The following is a 14,846-nucleotide window of genomic DNA, read 5'->3' on the forward strand; positions in this document are numbered from 1 at the left end:
GGACATGAAGAAGCAGCCCTGATCTGTGCTAATGCAGAATGGTGGTCCTGGGCTGTGAGCTGGGTTGGCACATGCAGCTGGCCAGATTCATGTTCTGGACCTGCCTTGAGCTTGCTAACTAAATCTGGATGGGTGGGCACATTTCATTTTTCAGTTGGGGGAGGCACATGGGGCATCTCCTATGGAAGAACACATGCACATGTGTGCACACTGTCAAGTACACGGATAGGGCAAGGCTCTCTTGTGCATGGCTTGCTGAGGCCTCTTTACACTCCCCACAGCTGGGAGTGGCTGCAGTGCAGCGCCTTGCTGACGATGCTATTTTCTGTTCTTCAATACAAAGATGCCCTTGCTCCAGGGACTCGCACTGCTGCCTTTTTCTTTGTCCGGCATTGCTTTGCTCATTTCCTTGACTGCTTATTTACTCTGTGGCCCTTTCATGAGCACAGGGCTTCCGTGCCTATTGCATCTTGTCTCTTCCAGCATCTAGCAGGGGTCCTGGAATTAATTTGGTGCTCAGTAAATGTCTTTTCAAGGCCAGCTTCATGCTTTTCCCCCCTGGTATTTTGGAATGTACAAGTAGGGCAGTACAGGGACACCTCAAATTTGACAGATAATTTTTTTCCCCTAGAAGTTTCTCTCTCATCTTCTTCAGCTGCCAGGAGCGTCAGAGAGTGTGCAGCTTGCATAGCTCATTGTTATCCCTGCTGGGGACTATGCCTCTGCTCTTGAGGAGCAGGGATTGAGGGGATGCCTGAGAGAATAGAAATTTCTATCTCCCACCATATGTGTGTGTGTGTGTGTGTGTATGAGTGTGAGTGTGAATGTGTGAGTGTGAGCGTGTGTGAGTGTGTGTGAGTGTGTGTGAATGAGTGTGTGTGTGTGTGTGTGTGTGTGTGTGTGTGTGTAAGATGAATCTCTATCCTATTGCATTATCTTAGTTTTTGCTACTTGGGATTTAACCCATGGCCTTGTGCATTCTGGGCATGTGCTATGGCCTCCACCACTGAGCCACACCCTTATATCTTTCTACTGCTTTATTAAAAGCAATCTGAGCTATGCACACTGAACTGAGAAGACATCTCATAGGTGGAACCGCAGAGATGTCTCTTTTAAGTTATAAGTTGATCACTTGCTGGTATTTTCTAAAAAATAAAACATAAATTAAAAACTCCTGGGGCTCTGCCTGTTTCAATCTCCATCTTCTGGTAATGATAGGACTATGAAAGCCTGGCCTTTGCCATTGCTCTACCGAATGCTCACAATCCCAGTGAGGGTCACCTAACCCCTGACTGCCTGCTGGCTAGAAGATAATTATAAATGGGTGATACGCTTCTGTCTTGCCTGACCAGGGTCAGGTGTGCAGTGCCGCTGGGCGGGGCCCGGGGGGGGGTGTCAATGCTTTTTGGAAGGTTTTAGGGAGAGGATGTTATGAGTTAGTTACCTCCTGCTGTCCTGTGAATGCAACTGTGACAGACATTTCTATTAGTCCCGCTGGTGTTCACAGTATTTTGAGCCCTCAGTGGTGATCGTCCTGATTAGAGAGGCTGCCACGCGGACAGTGTCTATGGAAACTCAAGGACACTTCACCAGGACAGATGCTTCAGCAGCCACTCAGCACAACTAGGTATGCTCCTTCCCCGACGTTGTCTCTCTTTGCGAGTGTGTACGCATGAGTGTGCGTGTGCATATGGAAAGCAAAGGGCAGCCCTGGGTGCTGTTCCTTAGGCACCATCCACTATTTTTTATTTTGAGACAAGTTCTTTCACTGGTCTGTAGCCCACTGAGTAGACTAGACTGGCTCACCAGCAAGCCTCGGGGTCCTACTTGTTTTTTCCTTCCCAGCACTGGGATTACATTTACCACCAACCTATCTTCCCCATCTCCCAATTCAGGCGCTTATGCTTGCAAAGTGGCTGAGCCATCTCCTCATCCCCCATTTTCTATTGCATTTGCAGAGTGGATGCTCATAGGCATAGGATACTCATAGGACAAAGGTGGCCCTTTGCCCACCTTCTGCAGAGCGCTCTGTGACTTCCAAGGGCTTCACTCTAAGATTACCACCCTTAGCTGTGGTCCTGGTACACCTGAACCCGATTATCCGTCGCTGAGGCTGGTGTGACAAGTTCCTCCTCTGCGGTCCCATTCCTGTAGTTCCCTACTGAGTGGGCTTCTTATCTGGCTTCCCTCGGTCCCTTCTACCTGGGGCACCACTGTCTTGTTCATCTGGCAGCAAAAGACTTTAGGTGTCAAGTCTACCATCATACGAGGGATGCCTGTAGAGCTGAGCTGTCACATAACATCAGGGACAGTCATTGAAAATATTTTGCTTCCTCCCTAGTGGCTTTTCAGATTCCTCCAGAGAACATTTTTGAAATTGCTCAAGTCCTCAGAGCCCATCAAAACTTCTCCTTGTGCAAACAGAGCATATTTTAGAGCACATTAAGGCTCTTACAATGTCCTTAAGGGATTTGATTTCCTGGCCGTTTCCCACTTTGTGATCACATGGCAGGCAGGGTCCTTGGGCTTGCTGATTCTCAGGGTGAAAATGTCTTGACCTTCAGGAGTAGTAAAGTTGGGGTGGTTGGGCTAGTGCTGGGAAATGTCAAGTCTGTGGGTCTGGGGGTGGCAAGTGGGAACGCAGTGGGAATAAAGCGTCAGAATGCAGGACCAAGGGCTTACGAATTGCCTCCACATACAAATGTATAGGGCCACAATTCTTGTTTTTAAATTTTATTTATATTTATTTTGTGAGTGTGGGTAATTTGTTCATTTGTATGTCTGCACACCTCATGTGTGCAGTGTCTGTGGAAGCCAGAAAAGGGGTCAGATCCCCTGAAACTAGAGTCACAGCTGGGAACTGAACTCAGGTCCTTTGGAAGAGAAGTCTATGCTCTTAACTTTTAAGCAGTCTCTTCAGCCCCAGGACTAAACTTCTTATACTTCTGGATACTCCCTGTTAACAAGCAGAACAAAGCGGATGCAGAGTGTGAAGTCTGCATAGGAACTAAGAGGAGGCAGAGGCAATGCTGTTCTGATGTTCCTGAGGTCAAGCTTGTGTGCTGGTGGCTTTTAGGGGAACAAGAGCAACAGTGAGCGGACCAGTGCTTGCATGTGTTCAGCAGGGCAACACATACCTTGGCATTTTATATGCAGCAACAATGACATCATGAGAAGATAGCACAGCTAACCTGCTGTGCTCTCTAAAGTGCTCTCTGCGTGTCTTCTGACGTCATGGCGAAGCCATGCAGGTGGGTGGAAATAGGCCCGCCTTACAGATCATACGTGTGCTGTCAAGCATGTCCACCAGCCTCTCTTGGTTCTCCTGATTCTTCTAGGGTCGACTCATTAGGAGAAACAGTCCTGCTTGCTACCAGGCCAAGATAAGAAACTGGCTTTGTGTGCTGGCTTTAAGGACCATTCTGTGAGCCCCTTCCCCAGCCTCCCCTACACCCACCTATCTGGTCTTATGCCCAGGCCTCTTGTCTTGTCTTGGGAAGGTCTTCCCGCTTTGAAGGCCCTTGAAATAAAGCACTCAGCCTTTTGCTTCTCCCGTGAGATCCATCCTTTGCGTTCCCCACGGTGGGTTTAACTTCTCCCTGGGTTTATGGTGGTATTCAGACACTTGCATTTTTAACAAGCTCCCATGATTCCTGCACAGCTGATCCACCGCCTGCTCTGTCTCGGAAAATAGACAGACAGCTTCCTCCTGTGTTAAGAACACCTCAGGACACTTCTAGAGGCACCTGCAGAAAAGTTAAAATGAGACTTGATGCTTCCTATGCCGTGATCATATGACATGGGTATTTTGAGTCAGGTCCTCACATAGCCCAGGCTGGCCTTGAAATTGGTAACTACCTCTTGGATTATAGGCTTGTATCACTATAGCAAGTCTGATGTGGTGCTGGGAACTGAATCCAGGGTCTAAGGCATGCTAGACAAACACTCTAGCGACTGACCTTCCTCCCTAGGCACAGCGGGTAGTTTGAAAACCAAACAAACAATGCTATTTCTCTTGTTGGTCCAGATCACACACACACTTTTGAGCCAAATGTCTTGCGGACACTTCGCAACACCTTGCTCTCTGAACTGCAGGAGGCAAAGGTTGCCACCGCCACCGAAGATCTAAAAGGGGCGCTTGCAACACTAGTTCAAGTAGCAGCTCTGGATTAGGAAAATGTGTTTACTCTTTCAGGAGAACACTGGGAACGGCAGGTCTGTTAGCAGCACAGGAGCCCTGAACTCAGGAAGCACCGGGGTAGTCCTACGATGCAGAACTCTGCGGCCGAGCTTTAGGGACAGATAGCTCCATGTTCACTGGACAGACTTGGCACTCCAGGACTGTGGATTCTAGAGTGACACTGATGTTTCCAAAGATTCTGAAATTTTAACATCCTCAGGGGACATGCGCAACATTTGGAAAGAGGGGAGGAAAGGGTTTAAGAAGATCCTCACACTGCGAGGGAAGCACCACCAGAGAACACGGTCAGGTCTTTACTCATTCCCACTGCTGGGAATCTGGGAAAACCAAGGTTTGTCGTAGTTAATTACTTTTCCTTATATAGTCTTTATGCATTTCCAGGACTTTTCTTCAGACTTTTACCAGGTTGTTATCTGTTGATCTAAGCTTGGGTTTTTCTGGATTTCCCTTAGTAAGTATGGAAAATGAAAATAACTCCACACACACATGCATATTCTGCCTCCCCAAAGCAATAGCTTCCTTTCAAATCATCAAAGAAATGATTCTCCCATGTTCAAGGCATAAATGGGAATAAGTTCAAAATAGATGTAGACAGCAGGACTTCACTTCCTCCCCTTTCACTTCCATCTGTCCGTCCTGTACCATCCCCAGAATGTAGCACACACCTGGCAGCCTCTGCCCTTCCCAGGCTCACAGTTTTACATAGGAGTGAAATGGAGGGAGCCAGTCCTTCAACATGCAGTGGCTAGGTACTACTCATCTAAACCCTATCTGGACAGTGCAGGGTGCTGTGAGAGGCCAGGAAGAACTGAGGCGATGGTGACTGTGAGGGACAGTGGTGGTGATGCTGCAGTGCAGTAATGGGTCGGAGAAGCATCGAGAAGGTAAAATGGTGTCAGTAACCTCAAGTAAGGGGGAGCAAGGCTTGATGACGATGCAGGTGTTCCTGTTAACACCATGTGTGTGGTTGTTTCCTGAGATGCCGAGGCTGGAATGAAGGGGGAAAGCGGGAATGGTCAGCTGGCTGTGCGCTTGTCGGGTCACCCTAACAGTGGCATCAAGAAGACAGGCTACAGGTGGGACTGGCACTTGAGTGCAGGACTAACCCTGAGAGAGATAGTTTTGAAACTTCACCATTTCCCTCTTTTAAAAAAAAATTATTCATCATTATGTATCCAGTGCTGTGCTTGCATGTATACCTACAGGCCAGAAGAGGGCCCCCGATCTCATTATAGATGGCTGCGAGGCACTGTGTGGTTGCTGGGAATTGAACTCAGGGCCTCTGGAGGAGCAATCAGTGCTCCTAACTTCTGAGCCATCTCTCCAGGCCCCCACCATTTCCTAATACGTTGTTGTTGTTGTTGTTGTTATTATTATTATTATTGTTATTATTATTATTGTTGTTGTTATTATTATTATTATTATTATTATTATTATTATTATTATTATTATTATTATTATTATTATTTTAACTTTGGGCATCCCTGGTGTGGCATTGCCACCTTAGCTCTTATGCAGGTCTCCGGAGAGTGCCAGACCCACTAAGGTGTGCACTGATGGCGTCTGGAATCTGTTGGAGCGTTACTCTCTTCTCATGCCTTTCGTTGTTCAGTTGTGATTCTGGTGTCCAGAGATCTCGGGCCACAGGCAGGCAGTCATTATGGGTAGGTGCTGTGGGACTAGGCTTGTCACAAGCTGAAGAGCAGATGGGAACATCACTCTGAAGGCTGGAGAATGATCCACAGGCCTCGGAAGTCCCTGGAGATCAGTGGAGCCAGCCCCTAGGAAGGAGATCAAAGATGCCAGAGATCAGTGAAAAATGGAGCTGAATATTAAGAGGGACTGCTAAGAAAATCAACAGGAGCTAACCAGGGAAGCGTTGAGGCTGGGCCATAAGGAAATGGGGTACAAAGAGATAGGACGATGCAGGCCTTGTGGGCTCCCTGGGGATGAGAAACCCCTAACCACCAGGACAGCAATAGAGCAAGACGAAGAAACTGCAGCAGAAATTGCTGTCTGCAGCTGACCCACATGTGTGTGAACAGGGTAGGGAGCTTGGCTTTCCCATCTCACACACGCACACAGCTAAGGAGGAGGGAGAGGTGGCTTCAGTCTGCACACTGCGAAGACTGGCCTGCTCCCCCACCCAAGTCATGTTTTTCTCCTTCTCTCTCCTTCTTGTCCAGTCTTCAGCTCTCAGTTGCTCTTCTCCTTTGTCTCATGACTTGACACCCCTGACGAATTAGGCCAACATTTTGCTCCATGGCTGACACCGAGCCAGCCTCTGCCACCCCACCCTTTTCTTCACAAACTTCTTGTTTACTTTGAGCATGAGAGAACAGAAGGCTGCAGGGAGAGCAGTGCGGTTTTAGTCTTTACGCTTCTAAGTTGTTACAACCCTGTCCAGGTTAGTGATGCAAATCTGCCTGTTGCTGGCTGTGCTGTGGGTGGGTCACCTTTCTGTGATTGTCAGTCAGTGGTGAGCCTTGTTCCCACTCACTATGACTTTAAAAATGAAGTAAGGCGACCTACACGAAGAAAGCAGCCACAGCTAGTACCCAGGACACAGGTCTGTGGTGTGTGCACGCAGGCACGGGCCCTGAGGCTCACACTTGTTAGGCAGCACCCACCACTGAGCCCCACCCCAGCCCTGCAGAGCAATGTGAAACAGACCGACCGCATCTAGCAACAAACCCAGGTCAAAAAGAGCTGAGTTTCCCAGCACACACTGTGAGGGAAATTAACCAATAAAAGATTCTGGTATTTTGTTGGAACTATGAACGTTTCTAATTTAGGAAATATTTGGCAAATTGAGCAAACACCAATGTGACACAATCCTAATACTCCATGTTAGCCCAATGGGGAGAAAGTGCCTTTAAGAAAGGGACTGAGTTCAACACTTGTGCCCACTCCCCAAAAGCTACTCCATTAGGAACCAGGAATAGTGTTTTTAGGGTCATTTCTTCTTCGGAATCCTGTTGTTTGGGCAACTAGCAGTCACAGCTGGGGGATGGTTGGGTCTAGATACTTCATCAGTTCAACAGAGGAAGGAAAGAGGCCAGGAAGGACCTAACATTTCAAATCTAGAATTTATCCTTGACAAAGTCCCCTCACGGGTACAAAAATCTATGAAAAATATATGTCAGTGATGAGTTGCATAGCAACAAATCTGTCCATAGAAGAACTATGCACAAACTATGCAGCTTTCACAACAGGTTACTCCACAGCTTTTAAAAATTGGGTAGACAACATGTCTGCCTAAGCGTGACCTGAACAAGGATGACACTGCTAAACATACTAATGTGGATGGTGGAATGCTCTGGAGGCCTCAACCCTAAATCTACCAGCAGCTAAGGAAAGCTGAAAGGGTCTTCCGCAGGGAAGAGCACACTGATTGCGCGCACATACACACACACACACACACACACACACACACACACACAGACACACAGCCCCCTGGACTAATAGTTTGGAGATAAACACACACACACACACACACACACACACACACACACACACACACACACACAACATAACATTATATACAATATGTGTTATATATATTATATAGGCAAAACATATGTATATTATATACTATAAATTGTATTATATTACATACAATATAATATGCATATATACATATATTATACATGTATACTGTATGCTATATAATACACGTAACAAATATATACAATATATTTTATATGTATAGCATATACAATATAACATATTTGTAGCAACAATTAAACAGAGGTCACGAATTTGAAAGAGAGCAGGAAGAAGACGGTACATGGAAATGTTTGAAGGGAAGAGAGGGAAGGGAGAAATGTTATATTACAGTCTTGAAAAATTAAAATACCAAGGTAGAGAAACGGGCTTCACTGAGACCCCATGAGCCCATCTTATGGTGCTTAGTAATAAAATCAAAGTGCAAGGCAGCATGGAGACAGTGACTTCATCTTTAGGGAACATTTGGACACTTAACAATTTATATTTGAATATGCATCAAACTGACTAGCCATCTTGTGACAGTGAGGTTTTGGGGCCAGTGAGTCACATTCTTCCATGGTCTATGCTCCAGTGCCTGCCTTGAGGTCCTGTCCTGACTTCCCTGAGTGATGGATTGTGACCTGGAAATGTCAGCCAAATAAACCCTCTCCTCTCCAAGTGCTTTTAGTCAGTGTTTATCACAGCAACAGAAAAGTGACTGTCACACCCTTCTACAGGACCTTCCGGTGAGTGCTCCCCACAACACGCGCGCCCCTTGTACACGGCGCTGTTACCACAGGCCTAACATGGCAGTAGTTGATGGAGTTTTTCTGCTCCACCAGACTTTGCCCTTTATGAGGGTGGAGGCCACACTTAGGCGTTATATTCCTACCTCCCTGCACACTGCTTAGTATCTTTATTGCTCCTCTTGATAATATGTGTAATATGAAGCAATATAAAATTCACCTCTGACAGACATGCAATAGCAGCTGTGGCATTGCCCCAAAACCTCACTGTCATGTTCAGTGACCTTTTTTATGCAGTCCAGGCCCACTTCCCCAGGCCTGGCACTGTCCATATGGGGCTGGCCGTATTGCATCAATTAGCAATCAAGAAAACGCCTCCCACAGACACATCTACAGGGTAACCATATAAAGACAATTCCTTAACTGAGGCTTCCTCTTCTCAGGTGTGTCACGTTGACACGGTTAGCCATCATGTCAAGAATCCTCATTGTGGTCTAGAAGGATGCTCACAGTGGCCATGGCAAGGCAGCTAGATTAACAGGTGCCAAGGGAAGATTCAGAACTTTGTCCTCTGTCCTGGGAGCTCAGAAAGCAGTACCAGGGCCATTCTGACTCACAAAATGTCACAGGAGGCCAGTTGGTACAGGGGACATTTGATGACAGATGATCTAAGGGAGGCACAGAAGGTCGGCTGAAGTCACATGCTGTTGCTTGTCCCTCCTCTTGAACCTGGCACTAAATCAGACTTGCTTCATTGGGTGATCTCAAGACCAGTTCCAGACGGTTCTAATCAACCCCCAAGCTTCCTGCTTCATGGGATTCTTAAATCTTGACTTTATGGTTCTGAGGCAAGACATCCATGCCATCAGAAGAATTATTTATCAAGAGATGAAATCACTGAGATACTTTGATTGATAGCAGGGTGAAGGGACAGAGCTTCACATTTCTTGCTGACAAGAAGAGCTTTGTGTCTGTGCAGCACTCTGACCATGGTTCACCCCAAGGAAGGCTTCAGCCTCCAAGTTTTTTTTTTTTTCTGGTTTCTGAAGTTGTGCTCTGGGCTGCACTTCCTCCTATGCTCCCATTTAGACAGACGTCCTAATTCAGATAGGTAGTTAGGGACCACAGTTTCGGGTAGACAAAGTCCAGGGTGAGTCCTCTGTCTCTGACTTCAGTCTCATGCCAAACAGCTGGGGTGGGGAGTAAGAATGGAAGGCGCGGGGGGGCGGGGAATGGAGAGGAGAGGGCTGGAGAAAAGCAGATCTGTGGGAAAGAGGAAAGGGCTAGTTGCTTACAAGGAGCTATACTTGCTCAGAGATTTCCATCCCTGTGGATTGGGAGGAAATTTCAGATGGATTTGTTTCCACAGACAAGCTCTACCTGCAGCCCCTGGGCTGTCCTTGAAGCTGGAAAGCTTACTTCTCTCCCATGTTTTCCACCCTGCAGGGCTCCTTTAAGGCCTTTTAGAGAAATACGTGCCATTTTCACCCCAGGTGTGCGTTGCTCTTAACATACATTTAGAAAAAGGCACGGGTCCTAACTACTGCTTGAAGACAGAACATACCTGTCTATTTAGTGCTGTCAGAACCCCAGAAACCGCCCTCGCTCCCAAGCTACCCACTATCCCAACTTCTAATGCCACATGTAATTCAGTTCTACTTATTTTGAAAGACGTATTTACTTAAAACATTTAGAATTATTCAGCTTACTTTATGAATATAAATTTTGCTTGCATGTATGTGTGGGCAACACATGCATGCCTGTTGGCCAAGGAGGCCAGAGAGGTGACCAGACTTCCTGAATTGGAGTTACAGGTGGCTAGGAACCACCATGTAGATCTTAGGACCTGAGCCTAGGTCCTCTGCTTGCTCTTAACTGTGGATCCACTTCTCCAGCCCACAAAACTTATTTTTTGTGTATGAGTATTTATCTGCATGTGTGTATGTGTACCGTATACACGTTTGGTATCCAGGGAGCCCAGAAGAGGGATGAGATCTTCTGGAGCTAGTGTTGGAGATAATTTTGAGCCTCCATGCATTTGCTAGAAACAGAACCTGGGTCCTTTATAAGAGCATCAAGTGTTCTTAACTGATGGGGCACCTCTCTCGCCCCGAGCTGTAAACACAGAAGCATATCTTGATGGGTCTGGCTTCTTTACTTTGATGTTATATTTATGTCATTCGTTTGCTGGCTGAGCATTTAACAAATTTTGTTTCTTTGTCCTCACACTTTTATATAGGACCACAGAGTTTAAACTTTACGATGGGAATAGTAATTAATAATTCACTAAATATTCATTTATACCTAATAATTCTAATAAACATTCTGAACTTCCATAACAAAGGAAATAACTGAGGCACATTTGGTGTTTTGTTTGTTTGTTTTGGGGGGCATGGGAGGAAAGGGTTTATTTCAGTTTACCGCCATTGTCTGGGGAAGTCAGGACAAGACCCTGGAGGCCAGAGCTGATGTGCAGGCTGTGTAGCATCTGGCAAGAGCATTCTTACCGCTGCCCAGAATTTTATAAATATCCATGCTACTGTTTATGATCATCTTGATTATTTGACTATTGGAGTGTTACAAGTAGGCCACTATGAGCGTTTTCTGTGTGTGTACATATGTGGTCAAGGGCAAGACTTTTTTTCTCCATGTAGAAATGCCATCGAATCAGCCCTGTCCTGGGAGGCCCACCCTTTCCCCACTCTACCCCGTGTATGTGGGTTCTACCACGGATAACACAGCTGCATCGTTCTGTGTTGATATTTGTGGGTTATTTCCACGTCACTCTTTAATTCTTTTTATCTCTACAATGTCTCTGCTATTTTAACTAATAAGAGAGGTGCATTGACGTCTTGAACATGAGTTCTAGTTTGTTCTGTTAGTTTTGCTGTATGTATTTTGGAGCTTAGCATATTGGGTGCATAATATTAAGGTCACATCTGCTTGATAAATGCCTAAGTGTATAAAGCAGCCATGATGCCTTCTGGTTTAGTATTCATCTCGTTTGTCTCTCCACAATTCCATTATTGCATCTTATATTTGACCTTTCCCTTTCACTAGCTTGCCAATCTGTGAGCTTTAATATAATCATCAATAGGATAATGTTTAAAATAATATTACTTTCCAGGACTCCCACCTATTTTTTTCTCCCACCTGGTCCATATGGATTGTGTGTGTGTGTGTGTGTGTGTGTGTGTGTGTGTGTGTGTGTGTGTGTATTCTACTCATTTCCATTATTAATATATTAGCTAAATATCTTTTAGCTAATTTTTTAGTTGTTTCTTTTAGGTTTACAAATTCATGTAGAAACTCACAAAGTATATTTCCTTTTTCATAGTCAACCATAATCATTCTTTTTACTTCTAAATATTACAGATGCATTATACTTTTTTACTGTTAAAAGAGTAAATTATCTTTAAAATATTTTTAATAGGATATTTATATAATTATATCTCACATTTAAAACTTTTTATATTTATCTGCTTGAGGGGAGCAGACGGCTTTCTGCGGTGCAGGTGGCTCTGTTTCAGAATTTCTTCATTCCTCTGGGTTAACGTTAAATTCCCACATGAACATCAGCTTCCCCATTTCTGCATCACACGCCTGGAGTGTGCCTCATGTGGTCTTCCTAGTGGAGAACTTTCTGTAACGTTTCTTGTGCAGGTTTTCCTCTACACGCACGCATCATTTTGCCTTTGTTTGCCTTCTTCTTTTTTTTTTTTTTAAATTAAATTTTTTATTTTTACATATACACTTATATTATTACACATATAAGCAATAAACTACCTACAGCATGAAGAACCATGACATAATCAGGAATTAGTGTTTTGGCTATTTGTATTTAACAGCCTTGAATTAAACATCTTTCCTATCTTGGTGCATCTAAAATTCTGAATGTAAATCAATATTTTTTTTTTTTCTTTCTTTTCCCCTCATTAGTGGGGCTGGACCCCAGGCATGCGCACATGCTAAGTAAGTGCCACTGAGCTATCCATTGTCCCTTGCCTTTGTTTTTCAATAGAGTTCCAGTGTGATTCCCACTCCTGAGGTCATTTATTTATTTATTAACTAATCTCACTCTCATTTTGATTTTATTGCTTTTGACCAGGACTTGGCAGTCATCTCACCTCATTTATCTGTAGGCCCCGGCTCCCCCCAGCCCCGCTGTTCAATGCATTCTTATCACCACCTTTTGGCAATTTTATTTGTATATCGCCGTGCAGTTTTCCTCGTGTTCATATTGCTTGCGATTTATCAAGCTTGTGAGATCTGTAGGTTTATAGTTTTTTAAAATCAAATTTTGAAAAATTTTGATCATTATTCTTCAAAGAAGTTTTCTTCCCTTTCCCGGTCCCCTCCTTCTGACTCTAGTTACGCGAATGGCAGAGGGCTGGCTTTTGTGTCACAGACCACATTTTTTTCCCCCTTCCCTTTCTGTGTTTCTGTTTAAAGAGTTATGTTTGTTCATTTTTAGTTGTTGAGGCTTTTGGTACTTTAATTCTTTCTAAGTGGTGCCTAATGAATGATTAAAAGACAGTGGTTAATTTTATATGTCAACCTGGCTGGGTTATGTCATCCAGATGTGCAGTCAAATCAAATCCTGTGTGGGTTTTGCGGGTGGGGTGAACATTTTGGTTTTAAGTCGGTGGGCGTGGAGGAAAGCAGATGGTCTTTTGTTATCAGGATGGGCCTTATGGAATTAATTGAAAGATTTGTAGGAGAGAGGATGACCCCTGTTTCCTACAGCAGGAAATGCTGAGAAGGATTCTGCAAATGGCTCCTTTTGGAGTTGACTGCAACATGGGCTCCTTGGACATCCAACTTGATGTCTTGTCCTGCATGTTTTGTGCTTGTTAACTTCATAAGTGTGGACCAATTCCTTAAATAAATCTATCCCGTGTTTGGATGCTTCTCCCAGTCCATTCTCTCTCCACCAGATGATCCCAGTTAACACAACTAGACTCAGAAAAATTCTTCTTCTTCTTCTTCTTCTTCTTCTTCTTCTTCTTCTTCTTCTTCTTCTTCTTCTTCTTCTTCTTCTTCTTCTTCTCCCCCTCCTCCTCCTCCTCCTCCTCCTTCTTTTTTTGTCAAATGACATACTTTATTAGCTCCTGAGCGCTAGTTCTCTTTCTTCTGTACAATTTGGGTTCCACGTAGTCGCCCAGTCTGCGGGCAGGAGTGAGACCCCGTTTACACCCAGCAGGGGCAATTCTTCGGATAGTGGAGGGTTTGTCAATGTGCTGGTGGATACTACCTCCAAAGGGATGTTCCGCAGGCTTAATGGCCACACCCCGTACAGGTGGCCAGCAGTTCCTCTTTACCTTTACTTGTGATAGGCATGGTCAGCCTTTAAGATAGGTTCATCAATTCTGCCTCCATCAGCCATGAGGCCAACAACAGCTCTGTTAGCCAAGGAAATGACCTTCTTGGACCCTGAAGGCAGCTTTACTCAGTCTTCTTGGTTTCTGGGTTGTGAGAGATGACTGTGGCATAGTTTCCCCAGGCTCATGCCAGCTTGCCACTGTCCCCAGGCTTTTCCTCCAGACAACACATGATAGTTTCCCTAGGTATGGTGCCAACAAGCAAAACATTGCAGATATTCAGCTGGGATTTCTTGCCGCGGTACACAAACTGTCCAGGATGGATTCCCTCTGCAGCGATGAGCAGCTCCGTCCACTTCTTAAATCGGTAGGGATCATGAAAGACCACTTTCACGAGGGGAGTGCAACAGCCAGGGTCATGAATGACGCCCTTTATAATGCCCTTAATAAAGCCAGGCCACTCAGCAAAGTCCATAGCATGCAGGCACACGGTGCCCTCATGTGTGCACCTTTCCTCTGCCCTGGGATCACAGGGCCCATGGCAGTGAGTCTGCTAGCAAACACAGCCAAAAGAGGAAGTATGCCCAGAAAAATTCTTATTTTTGATATATTTTTGACCTCTAAAATTCCATTTTGGTTATTTTATTGTTACCATTAAAATATTTATTTATTTATTTATTGAGGCTGGAGAGGTGGCTCAGTGGTTAAGAGCACTTTGCTGCTCTTGTAAAGGACCTATGATCAGTTTCCAGCACCCATGTGTATCTCATAGGCTCCTACAACTCCAGTTCTAGGGGATGCCATGTTCTAGTCTCCTTGGACTTAAGGCATGCTGCATTGCAAACATATACATGTAGGCAAACACTCATGCATAAATTTAAAATATACAACTATTCTAAAAATCTCTCATCTATCTATCTATCTATCTATCTATCTATCTATCTATCCATCCATCCATCCATCCATCCATCTATCTATCCATCCATCCATCCATCCATCTATCTATCCATCCATCCATCCATCTATCTATCTATCTATCTATCTATCTATCTATCTATCCATCCATCCATCCATCCATCCATCTATCCA

The 14,846-nt window shown here is 44.9% G+C and overlaps 1 pseudogene; it reads right to left on the minus strand.

Annotated features, from left to right (window-relative positions):
• Positions 1–13,554: 13,554 nt before the first annotated feature.
• Positions 13,555–14,232, minus strand: LOC127190113 (60S ribosomal protein L8-like; annotated as a pseudogene).
• Positions 14,233–14,846: the final 614 nt, after the last annotated feature.

The sequence above is a fragment of the Acomys russatus genome, chromosome 5, assembly GCF_903995435.1.
Source record: "Acomys russatus chromosome 5, mAcoRus1.1, whole genome shotgun sequence".
NCBI lineage: Eukaryota > Metazoa > Chordata > Mammalia > Rodentia > Muridae > Acomys > Acomys russatus.